This window comes from Gymnodraco acuticeps, unplaced genomic scaffold (genome assembly GCF_902827175.1).
Source record: "Gymnodraco acuticeps unplaced genomic scaffold, fGymAcu1.1, whole genome shotgun sequence".
NCBI lineage: Eukaryota > Metazoa > Chordata > Actinopteri > Perciformes > Bathydraconidae > Gymnodraco > Gymnodraco acuticeps.
Genome location: NW_022990822.1, coordinates 85575 through 108812, shown reverse-complemented (window position 1 = coordinate 108812; position 23238 = coordinate 85575). Strand labels below are relative to the sequence as shown.

Here is a 23238-nt window from a genome sequence, read left to right as displayed (position 1 = left end):
CCATAATCTTCAGTGTGGTTAGCTATGAATCTTCCAAAACTTCCAAACACCTTGTCCTGGACATAGTTTCTACAGTATAAACTGTGCAAAAGTACAGTAGGCCCACACAGACTGCAGAACACCGGGGCTTTGGGAACACTAAAATTACTTAAAATGATTTAATTCTCATTTAATCTGTTAAGGGGCTTTTTTCCCCCGTTTTTTTTCTCACAAAACTGTTTCTCAAGGCTTCTTAAAATGTAATAAACTATTAAAGTGTCCTACTCATTTAACGGGAAGAAACTCAACTAACTGACGATATGAACCATGTTTACCGAAACAAAACACAAGTCTCACAAGAAGCGTCTAAATGAGCCCTGAGCGAAAAAATGCTAATGCACTCTAGGTATAAATCAATCGATATACTTATCGGATATGCACAAACAATCTTAGCTAACAAGCTGAGATTCCACAGATTCTAGAAATATAAGTATCATCACTGAGCGATCAGAACTCGCGACAGGGGAAGCAAATACAGACATCACACGACGTAGCTTTAGGTAGCAAAACACGGAGATATGCTCACCTTTTGCTGTTATTCTGATCAAAAACGAGAAAAACGCGGCTGAAGGTTAATCCATAGGTTAATTCAATGTGTCTGTCACTTTGAAAAAATGTATGATAATCCATAATTCCATTTTTATGTCAAAAACTGAGTTTTCATATTAACTGCTAATGATAGCTTCCAGAGTGTATGACAGCTTCCTGTTTTGTCTCCTTGGATACGAGTCCAAACAACTCACAGACTGCACCGGGCGCTGATGCAGATTTGACGACGCTGATTGGCTGAAATTATGTTTTGGCGGCATAGTTTAAAGATAGCAACAGTTGGCTTCTGCTGCACTTGCTGCACTCTCGTCTAGGCGCTGTGCATAGCGTCCAGACGAGAGAGGGTAATGATACACGGGCAAGGCCAGGCAGGAAATACGTGACTTATCAGTAACTTTAGACATCGTAACACAATTTTAAACGAGATTTTATTGTAGATTATACATTTGACTGATACCAATTATATAATATTTACCTTGTTTATTAAAAATAAAAAACATATTTTTTAAATATATATATATTTTTTTTAATGTGGGAAGAGGGGGGGCGGCGCCTCTAGCACCCCTATGGGCTGGCCGCCACTGCCCCTCTGTCCTTAGCGCACAACGGAACCTCCCCAAAGGAGGAGGGATCCCCCTTCCAGGCAGACGGACGTGCGATAGATGTTGTGTATAGACTGAAATAAATCACTATCACTTTAAAATAACGAAAGTAAAAATAATGGGAATGTATATGGGAAGGAAAGATCCAGCAGGATGTCATAAAGCTTCCATGTGTGACACCAAACATGAAAACATAAATGTTTCATGCACCTTAATAGGCTTTATTATTTATTAATGATATGTTTACTATGGTGGCAGGCTGACTGTGTTTGTATTTAGATTATTACAGGGCTTTCTGTGCGTTTGTTAAAGGCCTGGAGAGATTTCGTATATTTAACTTCCAGCTGTGTCTAATGTCATGTTTGAGGGACAAAGGCTATATTCTACCCCAACAAAGTCTCCTTGTGCTGCGCCTGCATGATGCCGGTAAAAAATCTGCAATTGAAAGTAGCTATTGTTTCATGATTTCTATGAATTTCTAAGTGGCACTTTGCCGTGATATGCATATGACAGTGGAGAGTGAAGGACGAGTTGAGGAGAGGTCTCCTCTGCAGTGTGCTTTCTGAACTCTCTCAGCTGCGTCATGCCTCGGCACTGCTGATGCAGCTGCACAATGCTGAGGAGAGGATCTCTCATTCTGGCATCATGCTGGGCCTCACCGTCACAGGGCTCGCCTTTACCAGGATCTTTCACATGTTATAGCCCCAAAGCCGGAGTCGCTATTCCTATTTAGGGATGGGTATCGTTTGAAATGTATCGATTCCAATTTCGATTCCGGTTCTACTTATCGATTCCGGTTCTTATCGATTCCCCGTTTCGATTCCAAAATTGTAAAATAAAGAGGTCAAACGTTTAGATAACAAAAATATATTTATTCTTAAAAGCTTTAACTGAAATTGTTACTAAAAAATATACATGCAATACAAATGTATTGCACAATAGCTGTGCTTTATTTTAACTGAGCTATGCCTGTGGCAAGCTATTAACAGGCATTACACTTTGCCTTTTCTTTTTCTTTTTTAGTGTAGTGGAGCCTCACTTCAGAGTGTTTACCGCGACCTATCTTTGGTGTTATGAAGTGACTGAGCTCGTGAAATGTCTACGGGAGGGCGGTGGAGCATCGCTGCGGGGCAACTGTGGACCTCTGTCGCCTGTCAGCGCAATTTATATGATGCCGTTTAAAAAAATGAAGGGCGGTGCCGGCCGTCAGCGTACCGAGCCGGCCGTCAACGGCCCGCTGACGACCGGCCGTTCTGTGATTCTCCAGGTCCGCCCTGTATTTCACCGGGTCACCGCAGCACCGCGGTGCAGACGGACCCGCTGGAATACAGGGTCTACCGCGTTTAGGAACCGTTAAGCAGAACCAAAATGGTGTATTTTGTATGGGTACCCGGTACCCGGCATTTTCTTATCGGTTCTCATCTGGAACCGAGTTTCGGTTCCCAACCCTATTCCTATTGCAGCCATTTTGATTATAGTATACCAGGGGTCGGCAACAAGGCGGACCGCGGTCCGGATCCGGACCCAGACGCCGACCTCTACGGACCCGGACCTATAATCAATACATTAATAGGGGATATTTCGGCGCCTCCCGCTTTTTTAACGCTGATTTGGGTGACTTGTGTAATTCTTGGAGAACCGAAGAGTTTTCGTTTTGGGGGGAAGGGGTGGGGGTGGGGGTGGGGGTGGGGGTGGAGGGAGTCCGTCCGTCCGTCCGTCAGTCCGACTGAGAGGCTCAAATAACCTCAGCTCAGTGAGGTTAAGGCACACCTTGATATGATCATTATAGTTATTGAGACTAAATGAAAAACAGGTATAAAATGCTATATGACAGTAACAAAAAAGTTGTTAAAAATAACAAGAATAGAGTTTAAAAGGGGAGTGATTTGTAAAATATCCAAAAAGAAAAATCTGCTGACAGTTCTGTTTCATATGGGTGTTTAGATGTATCCATAGATCACTTCATTTTGCTCTCAAAGTGCACCAGATTGATGCTTTTAACTTCAATATTAAAAAAAAATAAAAATTCCCGGGGGAGCATGCCCCCGGACCCCTCTAGAGGAGGTTAGGTTCCCCCCCCCACTTAAATCATGTTCACATGGATAGGATACTAAATACATTTGCACACATCTTGTGTCCATATATCTTTCTGTTGTGGTGGTCATGCCACACCGTGTACATGCATGCATGCGTGAGTCATGGTGAGATATCTGGATTAAGAGGTTGATTTGTCTTTGCACAGCATGAAAGAAAGGCCAAATGAATGGGCTGTGATTTTAGTATTTTTAAGCAGAGGTTGAGTTCAATCATTTGTGCGGCCCTCTCTGAGGATGTTGTAAAAATTGAAAGGAAAAAGGTATCCAGTTAAGATATCATTATAGCACAGGCCTATGTCAGATGGTATATTACGCAGTTTTTTTTCTGCTTCGAATAGTTCTCTCTTTTTTCACCATACCTGTGTTTATATCACTGTAACCAATGAGCACCTGCATGTGTGTGAGAATGGCCCTGACACCATTTCAGCCCAGATTTACAAACTCCTGGCAGGACAAGCTCCAGCTCAATTCTCGCACTGAATTAAACAAAATGAGTGAGGGACTGCAATATAAGAGGGAAAGAAAGAGAAACTTTAACACTGTTCAATTGCTATGATGTGTAAAGACTGATATTGTTCTATAATCGTCTGAAACTGTTAAGTCATGATGTGAAACGGTTAATAAAGAAAAAGGGACACTCAAGCTGCTGCTACACTTTATTTTATTTATCTAAAATGAAGCACTTTTAAGATGCACATATTTTCAAAAGCTATTTTATTTATTTTCTCTATTTTATTTGTAAATGCAGCCCGAGAGGAACATTACACATAGCCACAGTATTTACTGTATATCGGTTTAGTTCAATGTTAATTGACAATAAATATTGTTGTTTTTGAATTGTACTTTCTTTATTTGATTGGCAGTCAGTTGTTGATTACATGCAGACGTTGATAAAGCTACAGGTCACTTCAATATATATCACAGTAATTCATAAAGCAAGTTAGACATTTTGATGTTCCGGACCTTTGCATGGGGAGATTTTCTCTAACTGGACCTCGTTGAATTTTAGTTGAATACCCCTGTAGTATACTGTATCCGCTGGTAACGCTCAGGAGAGAAAGAGGGTCCGAATGATGCAGCTCAAGGCGACTAATGTCTGGTGTGATGACGTTTAGTCTGTACGACTACTAGGGATGCTCCGATCGATCGGCCGCCGATCGATATCGGCCGATACTCACTCTCTACCGATCGATCGGTGCTCTCTAAAAATGATGATCGCGAGAGCCGATCGCATGACGTAAAATACATGACACTTTTCTCTCTGCGCGGCAAAACAAGCTCGCCAAAATGGCTTCACCAGTCTGGCAGTATTTTAAGGTGTCCGAAAAGGACAGTAAAATAGCGGTATGCAACGTGTGTAGCAGAAATCCTGCAGCTCCACCCGCTGTGATGGACCGGTGAGCGGAGCGAAACACACACTAAGAGTTAGACCTTACACACTTAGCTATTTGATCTACCTCTGGAACTAGCTAAATTAGTTATAAATATATTTATTCTTCACTGTCGGGTAGGGTTGGGTACCGAGAACCGGTTCCGGTTCGGAACCGGTTCCAACATTTCGATTCCAACGGCATCATTTAGACATGTGAATTTCGGTTCCGCTTTTCGATGCCTGAGGAAATGTTTCTCGCCGCTCTCCGTAGCCTACTGTATGACTGCGAGGGGCGGGAAGTGTAGTGTTGTACCCAAAGTGTAGCGTTGTACCCATAGTACAACGACAACAACGCACCAAGCCCCCAGGAAGTGCGCCGGAGTCTGATGAGAATATTCGTGCTGGTCAAGCGGCGGTACTACACTTCCTTTAGGTAGCTGGGCCCGGAAACACTTTTTCCCATTGACTTACATGGGGAAAGAGTGATCTGTAACTCGTTGGATAATTTTTTTTAAACTAAATAAACTACCCAGTATGAACGTTTGTATAGCCCTTATTAAAAACATTCGTTCCTCAAGTTGTAAAAATGTGCTAATAACGTTATTCTGAGAGTTATTTCCCTCTGCATTATGAACGCGCATCTAACCCACGGGACCGCGCCGCCCGGCACGTTCATGTTACGTGTTCAGTACTACATGAGTTTCTCTTTACCCATGGATGCACAATAACAACGGACCATATCGCCTTACTGCCATCCCACGGAGCTGTAATAATGGATATATTGCACATGTTTGCTGTAATTCATCATTTGTAAAATATTATACTACATGGGCTGTATGATGTAAATCTTGTACCGTAAATGTTGTATTAAATAAAGTTAATATTACCGACGTAGATTAACGTTCCTGTAGCTTCTTATTGCACTTGCAATTGTTTTAGTTACTTGTGGGCTACTTAACATGAATAATCACAGTTACTATCCTTTTACTCCATCACATTTCAAAAAGAAATAGGCTATTGTTATTTTAACTCCACCACAGTAATCCATCATCAGCTTTACTTTTTAGATAAAGTTTTAACTCACAATTGATCATAACAGGCTTCAACATATACATTTTTATATATTACCAAGTGGTTTCATGTACAACCCACACAAGTATCATGCTAAATGAAGCTCTGTTGCTTGGATATCACTAGATCCTGATGTCAGCGTTATATAAAAGTACATAACGATTGATGTGTAACTTAGCATAATTTACTAGCTAGCCGCTAGCTGCTAACTGCCGCCTCGTTAATATAAATCCAGTACCATGCTGTCATGAACGTGCGGTGCTGTTACGTGTACGCAAATTGACGTGCTTAATGTGAACGAGCCTTTTGGGCGGCGTGGTTAAAGTTGCGCATGCTCTATGAGTGCACATACGGGTACTTCTCAGGCATGCCGGGTAATCTGTGACGTTTCGCTCTCTCAAAAGTTGGGCCATTTTGTCATCATAAGCTAATGAGCAACTCTCATAGGAATGAATGAGGCCCCGCCTCCCACGCTGTATCCAGTTCTTATTATACATCCATGCAACCCACACATTGCGGTTGTACCTACACTTCCTACAGCGTAACCTGGGACCAGGGCGTTATAGATGTTCGCCTAGGGCGCCAGATCTGTGGAGGCGCTGCGCTGGCAGCTCTGGGAGAAAAAAAAAAGTTTTGACCGTTGGTGCTCATCCTAATGTTCGGCCTTGATGTAACAACATTCATAATTAAGTAAATGTAACACCCTTTTCCCCCCGGTTACACGTTTCATTTGCCCTGTACGATGGGCGCTGTAAGTGATGAAAATGGGGGATGTTTGCTTATCTGGCAACCGCAGCTCACAGCGAGTGAGCGAGTGAGCGTGGGAGCGAGGGAGGGTGCACCGGTACGCGCTGTTATTATTAGCATCTGGTGCTAGCTGCTCTAACAGAAGAAGAAGATGTTTCTACAATGATGTGGAGGGAGAGTCCTCTCCAGTCAGACTGAGAGGCTGATAACTACAGCTCAGTGAGGTAAAGGACTCTGAGTGTTTAGATAGTTCACTTTAGTCTAACTTGTCTCAGTGGGTCTCAAACGGTTTGATCACAATTTATGTAAACACATATTTCCAAGGCACTCCTTTATAATTATTGGGATAAAACAGGTTTGAAATCATTCCAATGTATACTATAGGACAGTAAACCAGACATATCGTTTTAAACTGGAGAGATACAAAAATATGCATAAATAAAATAGTAAGATATGAATGAACAACACAAATAAAATACGTTACATGTATTTGTTATTGGCTATGGTAGGTTATTGGTTATGTTCACATACTTATTTAATTATTAAAATGTAAACCAATCTTTTTCATATGGATGTTTAGAGTTGTACCCCCTAGATCTAGTCTCTAGTCATTCTGCTTAAAGTGCACCAGATTGAAGCATTTTACTTTAAAATGTTCAAACACTTCTTCCCGGTATGCCTGAGAAGGTAGATATGCTTGTTTTTCTCAACAAGAACTGTTTTTAAATGGAGGGGGGGTTTCCTTTAAAAGTTGGACTGTTGTAGCTTCAGTGGTTCTCAGGTTACAGTTACATAGCAGTGAATATAAACAGACTGATTAATGTGAATATTACTGTAAACTAACCTGTGTAAAAGTTTCTCAAATGTAATTTTTTTGGTGGAAGAAGCATGTATCATTTTTTTACCCTGCCCCTCAAAGAATCGGAATCGAGAACCGTTAAGAACCGGAATCGAAAAGTAGAATCGGAATCGGAATCAGAATCGTGGAAATTCAAACGATACCCAACCCTACTGTCGGGTCACTCACTGGATCAGTGAGCTGCATGAGATACTGACAGGCTGTCAGGAGAGAAGAAAAGAGAGCGCTTCCGCTCATTTCTCCCGTGTTATTATCCAAAGTTAGTCAAGTTGAATAATGTACTTAATTTGAATGTAATACTGTAATTATGTTGGTTGTTGTTTATGGAAGCGCCAGTGAATGAGCCCCATTAACTGAGTTTTAAACATCAATTTAAATGGAAGATCCCCATAGGCCCCGCCCACTCGATCGGTATCGGCCGATACCGATCGGAGCATCCCTATGTACGACCCGTAGAAGCTTTGGCATTTGCAACAATCTTTCTGTTAGCAGGTAATTACCAGACTTTGACAGGAGAAATCTGTAGAAGTACAGTACATTTAAATCTCTCTTGTGAAATAAAAATAATTTGCCATTAGCTTAAAATATAAAAGTCTGAATAGAGCCCTTATCATGAAGCCGTAGAGAGGCCATCACTGTGAGGACACGGCTCACAGTGCATCGGAACTATGCTTTGGGAAATGTTTCTCTCAGCAGAATAATATTTGCAGTTTGCATTAGTAACCAGGCTGCCTTTTAGCATGCTCACATCTACTGGAACAGTGGATTTGACGAGCCATAGGTGCGCTTCGGCACAAATAACACTACAGTTCTGTTGGTATGCAGGCTTGAATTAAATATCGATAAATATAAATATACATGCCTTGATGATGTAATTCTTTATAAAGCCTTCTTTTTCAATTGTTTACCAGCGTAGTATTAAACAAAGATAATATCTACGTATGGGAAATATATATATTTTTTCCTCCAGGATTTCATTCCTGCTGCTCTCTATTGAGACACACAGCAGACATATACAAGACACACCTGATGCTTTGAGTCTCTTTTTATTTGAAAAGGTCATGGAAAATGTCTTATGCAAGAGAGATACAAATATTGGTTTAACCATGTCTACTTGTGATCCTGGCCATGTCAACAGGTTGCATCTGCTGAGTGCTTTATTCGTTTTTTGTTATCAAAAACGAGAACTATCCAATATGTCCAGAGGCCTGTACTACGAAGCCAGATTTTCGCTTAGCGAGGTAACTTCAGGGTAAACTCTGGGTTTCCGGTCCTACGAAGCTGGTTCTCTTTTTAGCAGGCTAGATCTCCATGGTAACTTTTGCTGAGCAGCTAACCTGCCCTGGTTGCAGGCTAAGAGATCAACTCAGTGAAAGCACCGCCTGCTGACCAATCAGAGCTCAGTGTGCGGAGTTTAAAGCGATCAAGTCATATTACAGGAGAAAGGAAATACAGAAAAGCTGCCGTCGCAGGAAAGACGGCCGGCAAAAGTAAACTGAATGTGTGAACGTGAACATTAATAGAATATCACCTCCATCTTCAGAGCAATCTGACTATTATAACATCAGCTTTAAGAAAGCTTACTTAAATATCTGCCACAACATAAGTAACCGGATCAGAGTAACATTAAGTACAGTCCGCGGCATATCATATCATAATGTATCATATATCTCCTTATCTGAGTCAGCTGAGCCGTATCTGGCCGTGCTACACTCACAGTGTCACATACTGTATGCAGAAGGATTATTTTAAGCAACACATTAAGTTGAGGAAACACTCGAGTCAAATGTAATTAAAGTCAGATCGTGTTTTGGACGGGGCAGTGATATCATAAACCTGTTAATGTACGCATTCAAACACTTGTTCTGTTCCCAGCTGTATTCACCTTGCAGGTGCAGCTCTGTGGCTTTGATCCTGGATAAAGTGTTTAAGGCGAGACACCCCAGGTGAATAGGGTACTTTTTTTAACTTAAAGTTATCAGCTAGAAATGTCTCCAGTTAATTACTTACAATAAGGCAATTGTTTTTTGTTTTACAAGTTTTCTGAAATAGCATGTTTAAATATGCAAATTATCCATTATCTCATTAAATATACACATATTTTAACACATTTCAGGAATCGAAATCTGAACTTTGGATAAAGCCAGGTTCAAAACTCTTGTTTCATTTTGTAGTCATATTAGTATCTAAGGCTTTTACAGAAGGGATATTGGATATCTCTTTTTATCACTCCATAAATCAGAAAATACTGTCAACAGCCCTAAAATATCAATTTTCGCCATGTTTTTAGGTATACAATGTTGTACAATTCAGGCTATGAATGATATGAACAAACCCTTCTGTAAAAGCCTTCATAATATTGATAGGAATATAACTGGAAGGTTTGGTGTATGTACGTGCTACTGAAGTTGAAATTTCGAACTCAGAGTAGGAGAAAAAACTCATTTTGAGAAAACGACCTTTAAAGATTGCAGTGAGGCGCTAGCTAAACCCTACAGTTCTTTGGATGACAGCTTGCGCATCGACGCACTCCGTGAAGGTATTTCATGTTCGGGGTCATTTGTTTTTTGTATAACCTTGCTTCGTGCAAGTGACAATTGTTGTTGTCTTCTCTGTGAATGTTTTTTTCGCCGTTCTTTTGCCATTTTGAGATTTCAATTTCTAGCGGAAAGCTAACCAGGAAGTGTTTTAGCACACCACGTGACGCATCTGAACGAATCACGTTGTCAGTAATTGACACCAGCCAATGAGATTTCGTTTCTTGGTTTAAGACCCCTTTGTGCTTTCACGATTGGTTGCTGATACAAAGGAAATGACCATATTTGGATCCGATGAGATTGTGCAGGAGAGACGGAGCTTTCCAGCGATACCTCTGTTGACATGGTGCACACAGCGGTCGCGGTACTTTATGTTACGTTAGAATGCTAACTTTTGGTGAATTTAGGAGAAATCTACAGACGCAAATAGACAAACTATAGTAAGATAAACACTTAAATGTGTATTTTGTACGTTTTCCTTCCAAAAGCCTGAAAGAAAACATGTTATGGAATCAAAATAGCACAACATCTCAAAATTGACCAGTACTTGAAAAACTATGTTTTGGCCTGCCGTGTCTCGCCTTAAGTCATGGATGTTTAAAGTTTAACTAATATTTGTCTATTATTATATAATATTATAGTTTTATTTTCATTCAGGAAGTATGACGCTGCGCTGTCAGTACGCTTGTCCATGTTTGTGATTGGTCAAATGTTGCTAACCCCGCCTGTAGGAGCCATGAAACATATTTAGTAATCCTTTATGTTTTAATATAAGATATTTGTTTGATCACTATTGATTGGTTGGCTTGGGTCACATGGATATGGGCGGCACTCATTATAATCCTGTTCACCTGCGTGAGGTGTGTGTGTGGAAGAGAAGGTGACACAGGGCCGTTGTACTTTTTTGTTGACCGCAAGTTGAAATGATTGCTTTGATATAACAATGTACATGTCCAAGGAGAATAAGTTGATTATCCCAGTTTTCATTAAACCACATTATTTTGCAACAGAGTTTTTGACTCTCAGAAAGTTCTTTTTTGTAGCGTGTCACAATATCAAACAGGCCCGGCCTCAGCCTCAGCCTCTCAGCAACTTTGTTTGTTTCCTGCTGTCGCTATACCGCCCCTTTCCGCGCACTCAGCCGGACAGAGAAACCCTGGCTTGAGTTACCGAGTTGATAACCTGCGTCGTAGGACCGCTTAGCGAGATCGCGTTTGTTTTGGGTTAGTTAAGCCAGATAACTCAAACATATCCAGGCTATGTGGAACTGGATTCGTAGTACAGGCCTCTGGTTAAGAAGCAAAGTGTACTAAAAGAAAGTTTTGTAATTAACCTGTTAAGCCCCAAAGTAGGGGTGCAAGAACTAATCGACTTAATTGATTAAAATCGACGACCAAATTAGTTGCCAACTAATTCAGTCGTCGATTCGTTGGTGACATCATCACGTGTGTTTTACACGCCGTTAAACTCCAACGTTATCGGTCTTTTTATCGGTACTGGAGACATTTGAAAAATATATCTCATGTATTATTGCTACAAAAACATTATATCGCAGTCTTAGTGTCGCCAACTCATTTCTAATATGAAAAAAGACAAAAATATACGTCTATGGTGTATTTTCGATCTTTCCAATCCAGACGAGATCTCTCTCTCCCCCGTCTGTGTGCGAGGGGGCGGGGCAGTTTACACACACGCAGCTGCTACATGCAGCAACACACGGAGGAGATGGCGGAGAGAAGCGCTCCAAGGTGTGGTTAAATGTTACCCGTCTCGATGTGGAGAATGCTCGTTGCCAATAGTGCAATAAGAGTTTAGCATGTAAGGGCGGTAACACGAGCAATTTGTCTAAACATTTATCAAAAGTGCTCCACATTCAGACGGAGAAATGCACCGGGTTCGACTGTCTTTCTAGTAGCTCTGTAGCCCCATCCACGAGTAACGTTTCCACGTCAGGTGTTATGTATGCTAGCAGCAACACACGCAGTTAACTACATTATACAAACATGGGTTAATGATCAGCTCACCGAGGTCTACCAACCAAAAATAAAGGAGGTAACAGAGTTACTCTTTACTCTCTTGTTTCAGCTATTCTGTTTACAGTTCTGTCATCAGATTATTTAATACGATTTGTTAAAACATTGTTGTTTCTTTTGATGTGAAATATTATTTATTTAATAAAAAGCTATATTAATTCTGTTCACAATTTATTTAGTTAATTCAATAATACAATCTAAAAGTTGATGGCTAAATAAGAGCGTTTGAGAAATTGTGCAAGGCATAATAGTCCGAATAGTCGATTAATCGTTTCATTAACCGATAGATTATCAAATTAGTCGTTTGTTGCAGCCCTACCCGAAAGCCCCCCTTGGCGGGGGCTCTTTTTTTTCACGACACTGTCTCAGGGCATCTTAATATTTAAGAACCTATTAATGTGTTATACCAGATTAACGGAAATAATCTCAGCTAACTGACGATACAAACCATTTTTACCAAAACACAAGTCTCATAAGAAGCATCTAAATGACCCCTGAGCGAAAAATGCTAACGCACTTTGGCACAGAACTCAAGATAAAGATACCCTTATTACTTATCGTAGCTGCACATACAAGATATCTGATTAAAGCTGAGGTTCCACAGATTATTTAAGTATATAGTATCATCACTGAGTGATCTGAACTCGGACAGGGGAAGCAAACACAGACATCACAACACGTACCTTTACGGAGCTTCTAGGGAGATCGTCTCACCGTAGCTGTCAATCTGATCAAAAGACGTGTTCAATGGCATTAAAACGAGAAAAAACGCGGCTGAATCGTTTAATCCGTAGGTTAATAATGTTTCTGTGGATTTGAAAAAATTATTTATAATCCATAATTCCATTTTTATGTAAAAATCGGAGTAAAAGTTAGCTGCTAATGGTAGCCACCAGAGTTATTGCAGCTTCCGGTTTTGGCTATGCGTCAGTCTCACACACACACATTACCAAATAAGGAGTATGTGGGAGTTCCCCTCGATTCCATTGGCTCTGACGGTTAGAAAGAGATGTCAATCAGCAAAATCGAGCAAGGGGGGCCAGAGATAGGTCAAATCCACCCAAATGACCCCAGAAATGTTTTTTTGGTAAATCTCTCTAAAAAGGTCAAATATCACTTGTTTTGCATCAATCTTGATACAGGGTACTTATTATATGTTGTACTTTGGATTCCTAAAGCTTTTAGTCTACCTTACCATCATTCAAGGGTGGTTTTCACTATAAGTACTTTTTTATTTTTGGACGGACACAATCATTTACATTTTTTTACTGTGTTCAATCTGAATTTGCTTTAAAATAAAAACATCTATATTGATTCTGACACTTCTACATCCAACTCACAGGTGTAACCTTGCTTTGAGAAAAAAGATTATTAATTTACCCCTTTTAGAAGGGAAGATATGGTCATTTGTTCTGGGAATCGGTAGAAAACGTTTTTTCCCAGAGTCTAACCGATCAAATGAATCCTCCGACCAGTGACTGTGGTCTGTTAATGTAGGGTTATTAATCACATGGCATACCATTCACACGTCTATCAGCCATTTCCCAGAGCACGGGCTGTGTTATCCACATGTTCCAGGCAACAACTGTCTTGTTAATTGATCACCACCTAAACTTGGCAGACACTGGACCTCATAAGGTTTCATCTTCATTCTCTCAGATTAAGCATTTGGCAAGAAAATCTGGTCCATCGACAACAATTTCAAACATTCAGATTTCACTCCTCTGATCTTAAGTGAAACATTTATATAATTTGGACTTTTGTCAGAAAAAACAATGGGAAGACTTCATTGTAGACTGGGTTTATTTGAATTATTTCTGGTATTTCATAAGCTAAACAATAATGAAAAGGTACACAAATAATGTGTAGTTCAGGGGTGTCCAAACTACGGCCAAGGGGGGCCAACTGCGGCCTTGGGTTTATTTTTAATTGGCCCAGCCCTTCTTATATTTTTCTGTTAGTGGCCCTCAGTGAAAAAAAGTTTGGACACCCCTGGACTAGGTGATCCTCTGTACATGATGTGTACAAACCATATTTAAATACAGCAGCATGCTCTGGAAGAGTGTTAGCAGTCCACACAGTGTGTGCTGACAGAGGAACGTCTGGCATGGTGCGTGTAGGTTCAGTTCTAACACCACATGCTGCCTTTTCCTCCTCACACCGGCACATGGAGGGAACCTGTTACAGGACCTTGTCATCGCTGCTCCTCTGCTTCAGCAGCAGAGTCCTCTGAAGGGTTGGGCGTGGCTGGCAGTTTCTCAGTTTATTCAGCGGTAAGGTTTTAAATACAGGCCGCCGCGCTCGAGTGCACTATTGAACTTCTGAATAAAGGCTAAATGGACCTAAGATCTAAATGGAATTCGAGAGATTAAGCAAAAAGCGAGGAAGATTAAAAATGAAAATAGAGAGCAGGATAAAAGAGAAAGCCAGGCTGGAGCTCTCACGCCTGGTCTGCACTCCAGATGTAAATGAGAGACTGTGATTCTCTTCAGGGGAAATGAAGCCACACTTGACGACCAGCAACTGCCCTAGCACGTTACCAGCTAACGCGCCTGTAAGCAACCACAGAGGAGCCGTGGCAGGCTGATAAGGCTTTGTGCATGATGCTATCAGCTGAGAGGATCTGTGTTACTCCTGCTCATTGAAGCAAACAAACAGCTCCTGCTCATAGAATTCCTTTGAAGAAACACCCCTAAGATGGACATCTCCATGGGCCCTGTGTGTCGCTTTCACACCTCATTTCCTCCCTTGACATCGCAGCAACAATGACCCAAAGGCATATGCTTGGCTCGCAAACATTCCTATTTGTTTTTTAATGAAAGCTGATGGATTGTGAAAAAAAGCCAAAAGGTTTATAATGAGGGTGTTAAAAGAGAAGCAGTTGTGATGTGGATATGCTTGTGATCATGTGATCAACAGGGAATGGAAGTGTGACGTCATCAATGGCAATGCGTCCTGTACCCACCCGTTTGTAAACCTGACATGGGTCCCCGAATATTTAATATTTGTATATTGCCGACAGGTGTAGACACCAACTCCCAACACTAGAGAGGACCGACATCAGTGACAGTGATCGGTAAGACAGATTCATCAATTAACTCTTTTTTTATAACGCTCCTCCATTTGTACCTATTGCTTCTCTTTGTATTGACGCTATCGTTCACATATGGCCACGACGCCCCAGAATGCACTGCGGTTCCCACTCCATATAGCTCCGCTCTCACGTGTCAGTGTTCGTCTGTCTGTCATGGCCTGCATCCATCTGGGCTTTAACATTGACTCATCTGTAACAATAAGTGCGTTTCTCAGGAGAGAGACATGTCCTCCCTCTCCTCTGGAAGCGTGACACAAAGGCACACACTGTTGAGACGTGTCTCTGCGCTGCGAGGTGGAGGCGTGATGCTGAGCGGAGGAGCAGCTGACTGTGAGCCGACCAGCTGACCCCCCGCCAGCCCCTCACGATGTCATCCACTGCTGCACTCTCCAACTTCAACTGATGAGACATTGTGGGGGCTACATTTAATCAATTATGTGAAAACACCGTTTCAACATGTTTTGGTTTACACACAATCCTGTACGTACAGTTTTCCCTAGTACATAAATGCTATTGTTGTTCATTTTTTACCATGAAAGTAAAAAAAGGACATTGGGCATCATGATAGTACGATTGTGTTTGGTAGTGTATTTATATATTTGTTGTGTATGTCAGTTATACTGAGAGCTACTGATACACACATCTTGTGCTCACTGAAATACTTTGGAACTACATCGTACCACTATTCTGTTTGTCATGGATTTATCTATTTTCTAACTATCTCAATTCAAAAATGTATTAAAGGTCACTTTCATTTGCACATTATTGTAAAATCCCTATTATGATTTCCTAGCACCAAAGTGGACATACTCCTGTGGGTTTTTGTCTGAGCCACAGTGTTAAAGCAGGGTATCTGCAGGAACCCTGAAGTCAAATGTAATACCTTTTTAAGACCCTTTCCATACATTTTAAGACCTCATCGCCACAGTTCTAACCGGTTACAATGGCGACACACTTTACCTCACATTGATTACAGTATTGATTGTCCTTCCTCCTTATCTTCCAACCATTTGGACGCAGACTTGCATTTCCCCATAACGATGTTGTTTAACAACCGGCGTAAACGGGCCTTCGCGCTATCGAGCAGTGAGCGTGCGATGTCCTGTTCAGATGACATCAAACCCAACGGGATGCCATCAATAAACTACACAGAATCACACGACACACCTACGCCATGATTACATTCAGGCAGACTGTAGAACACAACCTCTTTGGACAATTTATATACTTATTGAAAACAAGCTACAAAATGTAATACCTGGGGAAATGCCCTTTAATACTTTTTAATAGCCTTCATTTTCACTAAATTGATTTATCAACTTTTAATACTTTTAAGACCCCGCGGACCCCCTGTAAAGCCAAAGATATACAACAGTTTCAATACAAACTTATTGTCATCTTAGTGTCAAGTTATTGTCTCGAGCTATTGATTTGTCACAAAACAGTTGACAAAAATGTAACCATTGGCTAAAGAATACTGCTGTTTCCAAAGGTTAGGAATGAATTAAGAAACAACAAATAACAATGCATTTATCGTTCAAGTAATTTGTCAAGCGAACTCCTGCTGCTCCATTTCTCCTGTACATTCCCTGTAAATGTCATAAGACAAGCAATGTACTGTAAATTAGGGCTGCACGTGTCGTGACGATAACCGCGATATGCGCATGCATGTGATATTCACATTGCAGGATGTGACAATTAAAAAAAAGATATCTTAATCTTTTTTTTTTTTAGGACTTGTGATGTTAAGTAGGCAAATTAACTCAAACACGTCATGTTACAATTATTTTGCTGCTTGCTACCAAAGGAAAACTTGCGCGGCTCTCATGTCAGGGGTACTTGAGTGAGTGACTTGCAGGCTCTGTCAGCAAACCACCAATCACAATCAAATCTCCAAAGCAAACGGACCCGGTGATTAAAGGTAGAAACACTGAATAAAGTAGTTTCATGTGTTTCTCCAGGGCAGTTCGGCGCTGCTAACCGAGCTAGCTCAGCTTGTTGCTCTGATAACTTAAGATCCAGACGTCCGTGACTAAAATCCTTCATCCGGTTAAATATAGTTACAAAAATACCAATTGTATAGCATTACAGTTCAAGAAAGGATGGTTTGTGGTAAAAAAAACGGTCTTTTCTTCAATTCCTATGTTTTCATATCGCAATATATATCGCAGTCGCAATGTCAGTTTTTTCCAATATCGTGCAACCCTACTATAAATGATTATTTTCAGGTATAGCCCATAAGGCTATCCAAAAAAAAAGATTGCTCGAATCTCAGCTCTTCGTGCCGATACAAATGCTTCAAAAATAAAATCATATGGGATGTCAGGACCTGAAATCTGGGGTCACAAGTCGAAATCGTCTCATTCGAGAGTTCACAGTGGTTGGGTCAGTACAGTGTACTCAGAGACTGACACAATACCTTAGCATCAAGCAGAAAACATCAAGCCCAGATAGCACCAAGTAGAGCAGGGGTGGGGAACCTCCGGCCTCCGGGCCGTATACGGTCCGCGAGACCATTTGATACAGCCCTCGAGGTCATTTATAAAACACACCCGAAAATCTAGACCGCAAAATAATTAAACAAGCGAGTGCCGGTTTTTCCTGTCCAAGCTCAGTGTCCTTGAACACAACACAAGCCTAACGTGTCATCACGTGGTATAAGTTACTTCTTACAGGGATGCAGTTCTGATGGAGAGCACCAGAACGCCGCTCCAAAAATGTCAGTACCCATAAGGAGCCGTACACATGCCGCAGTTTTTGCGTGGCTGTGTCTTCAGTTGAAAGCCCAGTGGCGATCTGTTCATCCGTCATACTGATCATACAGTCAATACCTTTGTTATTAGCATCTGGTTAGCTAGCTATGCTAACGAATATAAGAATCTTGTTCTCCAACCAGTGAGGTAAAGGCACATCTTTATATGATCATTATAGTTATTAAAAAATAAGAGAATAAAGTAAAGGGGTATAAAATACTATATGACAGTAAAGTAAGTTGTTATTAATAAACAAGAATACAGTTTGAAAGGGAAGTGATTTGTAAAATATCCATAAAGAAAAAGAAAATCTGCTTCCATTTCTGTTTCATATGGGTGTTGAGAGATGTTTCCATAGATCTCTTCATGTTGCTCTCAAAGTGCACCAGATTGATGTTTTTAACTTCAATATTTAAAAATCTTCCCGGGGGAGCATGCCCCCCGGACCCCCCTAGAGAGGGTTAGGTTCCCCCCCACTTAAATCATGTTCACATGGATAGGAAACTAAATACATTTGCACACATCTTGTGTCCATATCCTTCTGTTTTGGTGGTCATGCCACACCGTGCACGTGCATGCATGCTCGAGTCATGGCAAGATATCTGGATTAAGAGGTTGCTTTTTCTTTGCACAGCATGAAAGAAAGGCCAAATGAATGGGCTGTGATTTTAGTTTTTTTAAGCAGAGGTCAATCATTTGTACGGCCCTCGGAGGATGTTGAAAAAATTGAAATGGCCCTTGAGAGGAAAAAGGTTCCCCACCCCTGAAGTAGAGGGACCAACGTGCACTAAAGTGAAACCGTAACAGTACAGAGTGGGCCTGTCTTTGTAAACATGTTATTACTCTGTATTAGTGTTGCACGGTGTACCGATACTTGAAAGGTACCGCGATACCCTGCCGTTAAAAACGTTACGATTCCTCCGTTTCATTAGTATCGGTACTTTAAGAATGACGGGGAAAAGTACTCCGGTGAGAAAGCGCCGTTTCAATAAGAGCCGTGTGTGTTCAGCGCTCTGCTGCCACTCCCTGCACTGCAGCCGTGCCTGCAGTCCCTCCCCTCTCAAGCACGCCCTAAGTGCCTCCCCTCTCAAGCACGCTCTAAGTCCCTCCCCTCTCAAGCACGCCCTAAGTCCCTCCCCTCTCAAGCACGCTCTAAGTCCCTCCCCTCTCAAGCACGCCCTAAGTCCCTCCCCTCTCAAGCACGCTCTAAGTCCCTCCCCTCTCAAGCACGCCCTAAGTGCCTCCCCTCTCAAGCACGCTCTAAGTCCCTCCCCTCTCTCGTGCACGCGCTAGCTGCCAGAGCATGTGAGAAAACGAGAAGCATGGCTGCAAGTGGGAGTGTAACTGCCGCTGTGCCTCGGCTTGTTGACAAAAAAGACGCCAGAAGCGATTAATTTAGCTATATCTCTGACAGTGAGGGCAAGCCTACGGACACCACGAGGCCTGTCTGTAAGAAATGTATTCATTTTATTTAAGACGAATTCTTGTCATTTATTTTATTTATTGTTCTCATTGTTTAAAAGTTTGTGTTCTGGTTCTGGTGTGAAATAAAGCACAATAATTACATTTAAGACTGTTTCCCTTTTTTTAAGAAAAGTATCGAAAAAGAATCGGAATTGCAATTCTTGACTTGGTATCGGTATCGAAACCAAAATGTTGGTATTGTGACAACACTACTCTGTATGTGTACATGAACACTGCCATGTCCTGCACTGTGATCACTTCTGCAGTGTGTGAATTTAGAACGTATAAAGTTGTCTCATACTGTATACACGGTTGCTGGGTTCTCAAAGGAAGTTACTTTGTCCACTGCTAGCTAGCAACGATCGTTATGAGTACTAAACCATGACAGCCTTCTGATCCAACCCTTTAAAATGAACTGTGGCTCTTTTTTCCACCATTTAGGAAAAGTCCAGCAGCAAATACTACTGTAGACTTGTGTCATTAAAAATGCGTTTGTGAATATGTACCATTTAACAAAAATATCAAGGCTTGTGTGCTTACACGTTGTCAAGTCCTGTAATTGTTTGTGTTTGTCAGATTACCACATAGCAAACATGAGGCGTTTTGTATTATGAGGCAAGGTAGTGCACATTGGAGAGTTTAAATACTACTACCTTTCAAAAGAGATCATCTCTGCAACCTGAGGACAGATCCAGCCTAAAGCTTTACACCATTCTATGTTTCCATGCACCTGCAGGCAGTATCCTTGCGAGGTTATAAAGCAGGCCGCTTTGTGTTCTAACACTAAGTGGAACATGCATTCTGCCAGCTGCTTCCACTGCTCAAAACATAGCAAGCTTGCTTCTGAAAATAGGAATAATATATCAGTGTAAATTACAAATCTGCATTGCGATATGATTAATTACACTATTCTTGCCGACACAATGTGTGCAACGGATAGCTGGTTCGGACTCTATCAGGTTTTATGGGATGAAGGCATGATACCCATTATTGTTTTAAAAAGGTGATAGAGGTCCAAGAGCAATTGACTCCGAATACCAAAGGAAAAGAGGAAAAAACAAGTCCTGAGGAGGCTGTCATTATAGGAAGCTAGAGTGGTTCAGGACTTAGTCTTAAAGCCCGGGAATGAATTAGCACGTTACCTTTTGCAGTTCCCTCGTCTCAAGGTTAACGTTTTTTGAATGTGTTTTTGGTTATATGCTGAAATAAATTCTGAAGGGATTTTCAAGGATTGTTCTACGACATAAAATATGTCAGGAAATACCGCAACAGCGGTTGCTAGCAAGTAACATTATATCCTAACGGTAGCTTTTTACTTCTGGAGATTGAATTCAAAAATCATAAAGTGGTGTTAATACGTGGAGATTATCAGAGTGAACAAAATGCGTAAGTAACATAAATGTTGTTTAAACCACAGAGATTATTTTCTGCAATAATCCAAAATCCTATAACTTTTTGTTCAAAGAGCCGTTGCGATGCTAACTCCCGGGTCGGCCTACACAAATACGTCATCACTGCACCGCTCTACTCAGAACAGGTATCTAACCTGAAGAATACACAGAGGGGATATATCATATACGTCTATGTCATCGTCCAGAAAATACATCCAAACAACACCTCTGGTAGCAAGGTAGGCCAACACACTTCCCCTGTTCTGTGTGGAGGAATGCAACCTGGCGCTCAGAGGGAACTGAGCTCAGTGGTTCCCCTACTGGAAGTATACGAGCCTGAATGCACCCCAGAGAGAGCCACTGTCCATCATAAGAGCTGATGTCCTTGGTGTGACAGTCAGCAGCTTACAGATGCTGATGGTGACAACAGGAAGTGAAAGCTAAGCGTCAGGAGGATAACAGCTCACACACACCGCTACCTGTCTGACAGTGTGTGTGTGTGTGTGTGTGTGTGTGTGTGTGTGTGTGTGTGTGTGTGTGTGTGTGTGTGTGTGTGTGTGTGTGTGTGTGTGTGTGTGTGTGTGTGTGTTTGTGTGTGTGTGTGTGTGCGCGTGTGTTTATATTTCATATTTCACTGAGAACACGTCGCATTAAAACAGCCAACCAGAAAGCCTTTCATATAGGGGAAAGTAAGCTAGCTAACAGGCTAATCACCTTTACATACAAGATGTCGATAATAATAATAATACATATAATAGAAATAGCTGAAAAAAATCAAAGTAAGTCATTCCGTTTCATAAATAGAAGCGATCAGAATGATGGGTACAATGGAAACAGTGTGTCTTACCAGTTTACACGCGTCTAGTGACCCGCAGCTCTATATTCCATTCCGTTATGTAGAAACGCTCTGACAGGACGCCGTGCTCTGCTGTGATGGCGTTAGCTCTGCAGGGCCAAAATGAACTGCTGCTGCCTTCACGGGCTGCCGGAAGTATCACACTCAGCCTTCCGAAAGCACAGGTTGTAGGTTAAATATAATATCTGTGGAAATAAGACAAAGAACGTTCGTATTGTTCTTATGAGACAAGCTGCCGACTGTGATGTTAAAGGGACATGGGATGCTCAAGTCATGATAATAATTGATGCTGTATTTGCGGATTTATTTATCAGTCCATTCCCTATGACAGGAAACGCTCAATGTTAATGTCTCTTTTGGTACATGTCTTAACAAATCAAATACCTGCCGCTTTATTACTTTTGTTTGGTAATGTGTTGCTTTAATAAGCCCATTTTGATTTGTCCTGACCATTCAAAATCCCGAGCTTTTCAGAAGCAAATGAACAGCGCATAACGGAGCCGGTCGATTGATTAACAGGACGCCCGTCCAATCAGAGAACAGTTGAGATAGACGGTGGGTGGGACAGGAGTTGGACAGGGGTGGAAGTGGTAAGCGTGTAAACAGTTTTTTTTTTCCAATGTTTATTTGATGCAAAATTCTATAACTATAATATCCTAGACTTTGAAGAACTTATAGAGGCTTTATAAAAGAGAGGATAAAACAAACAAAACATCAAGTTGCCATACAGGTCTCTAATATAAATATAGTAAGACATAAACTACCTAGACCTAGTTCATTTGTGTTGCAAGGTTTAAAAGTTACATTCCTGAAAAGTTATGATATATATTTTGGACTAGATTCCACTTCTCCTCTTATGTAGTGACCAACAGCTGGATGAGCTGCATTGCATATTAAGTTGTACTTAACATTGGAGTGCCTTCTTCTGTTTACTTCAAGGAACTGAAAACTGTATAGCTTACTTGTCCGTTTTCTTTCAGTGGTTGTTATTTGTTCATAGAATCATCCAGGCTGGGGGAGTAACGGATTACATGTAACATGATTAGGATTACTGTTACATTTCTAAAAAAAAGTGTTGTTATAATATCTGAGCAGAGGACACTTTCATGATACTAAATATCTTGATTTCAACTTTTCTAAGGTCACAGTATCCTCCAGGACCTTGAAAAAGTCCTGGAGGATAAGCAGCCATAAGAAAATCATAAAATCACCATCACCAATTAATAATACAGTTTGTATTCATATATCATACTTGATGTCTGCAAACCTTTTTTACACATATTGGTGCACATTGTAGCATAAACCAAAAATATCAACAAAAGAGGCAAAGTCAAAAAAAGGTTAATTTGAATTATTTATTTAGGTGCAAAACGCTCTAAGGGCTACGGTGGCCGGCAGGTGCAAACGCTGAACAACGGACAAAAACGCAAACATATAATTAAATGAAAAACAAACAAACCCTGAAAACAAATACAACAGAAAAACGTTGCAAATACACATACAAACCCAAAAACAAATACAAAAAAACAACATACCGAAAGTGAGTACCGCGGAAAAAGGACATTCGAAGAGAGAGAGAGAGAGAGACATTCTTAGCAGTTTGTTTCAGGGTTCTTACACATTTTCCAAAGTCAAATTCAAGCACTTTTCAAGCATTTTCAAGGTGCATTTTCAAGCTTTTCAAGCATCTTACAGCTGTTGTAAATTACATATTTATACACATACTTATACTCAAATGAATATTTCCCTACCTCACATTAAATCAGATGTTCTTT

At 41.0% G+C, this 23238-nt stretch overlaps 1 protein-coding gene across 4 annotated transcripts in view; it reads right to left on the bottom strand.

The window, feature by feature from the left end:
• The window catches only part of LOC117557151 (tyrosine-protein kinase Fyn), a 109036-nt gene extending 87451 nt beyond the window's left edge, over positions 1–21585 (bottom strand). For 3 of the 4 annotated variants that reach the window (XM_034232840.1, XM_034232844.1, XM_034232845.1), the window contains exon 1: positions 21455–21576. The gene's annotated coding sequence lies outside the window, so the exon portion shown is untranslated. Of the gene's footprint in view, positions 1–21454 lie in introns of all 4 variants that reach the window. The other variant, XM_034232841.1, reaches the window with a different exon arrangement.
• Positions 21586–23238: the final 1653 nt, after the last annotated feature.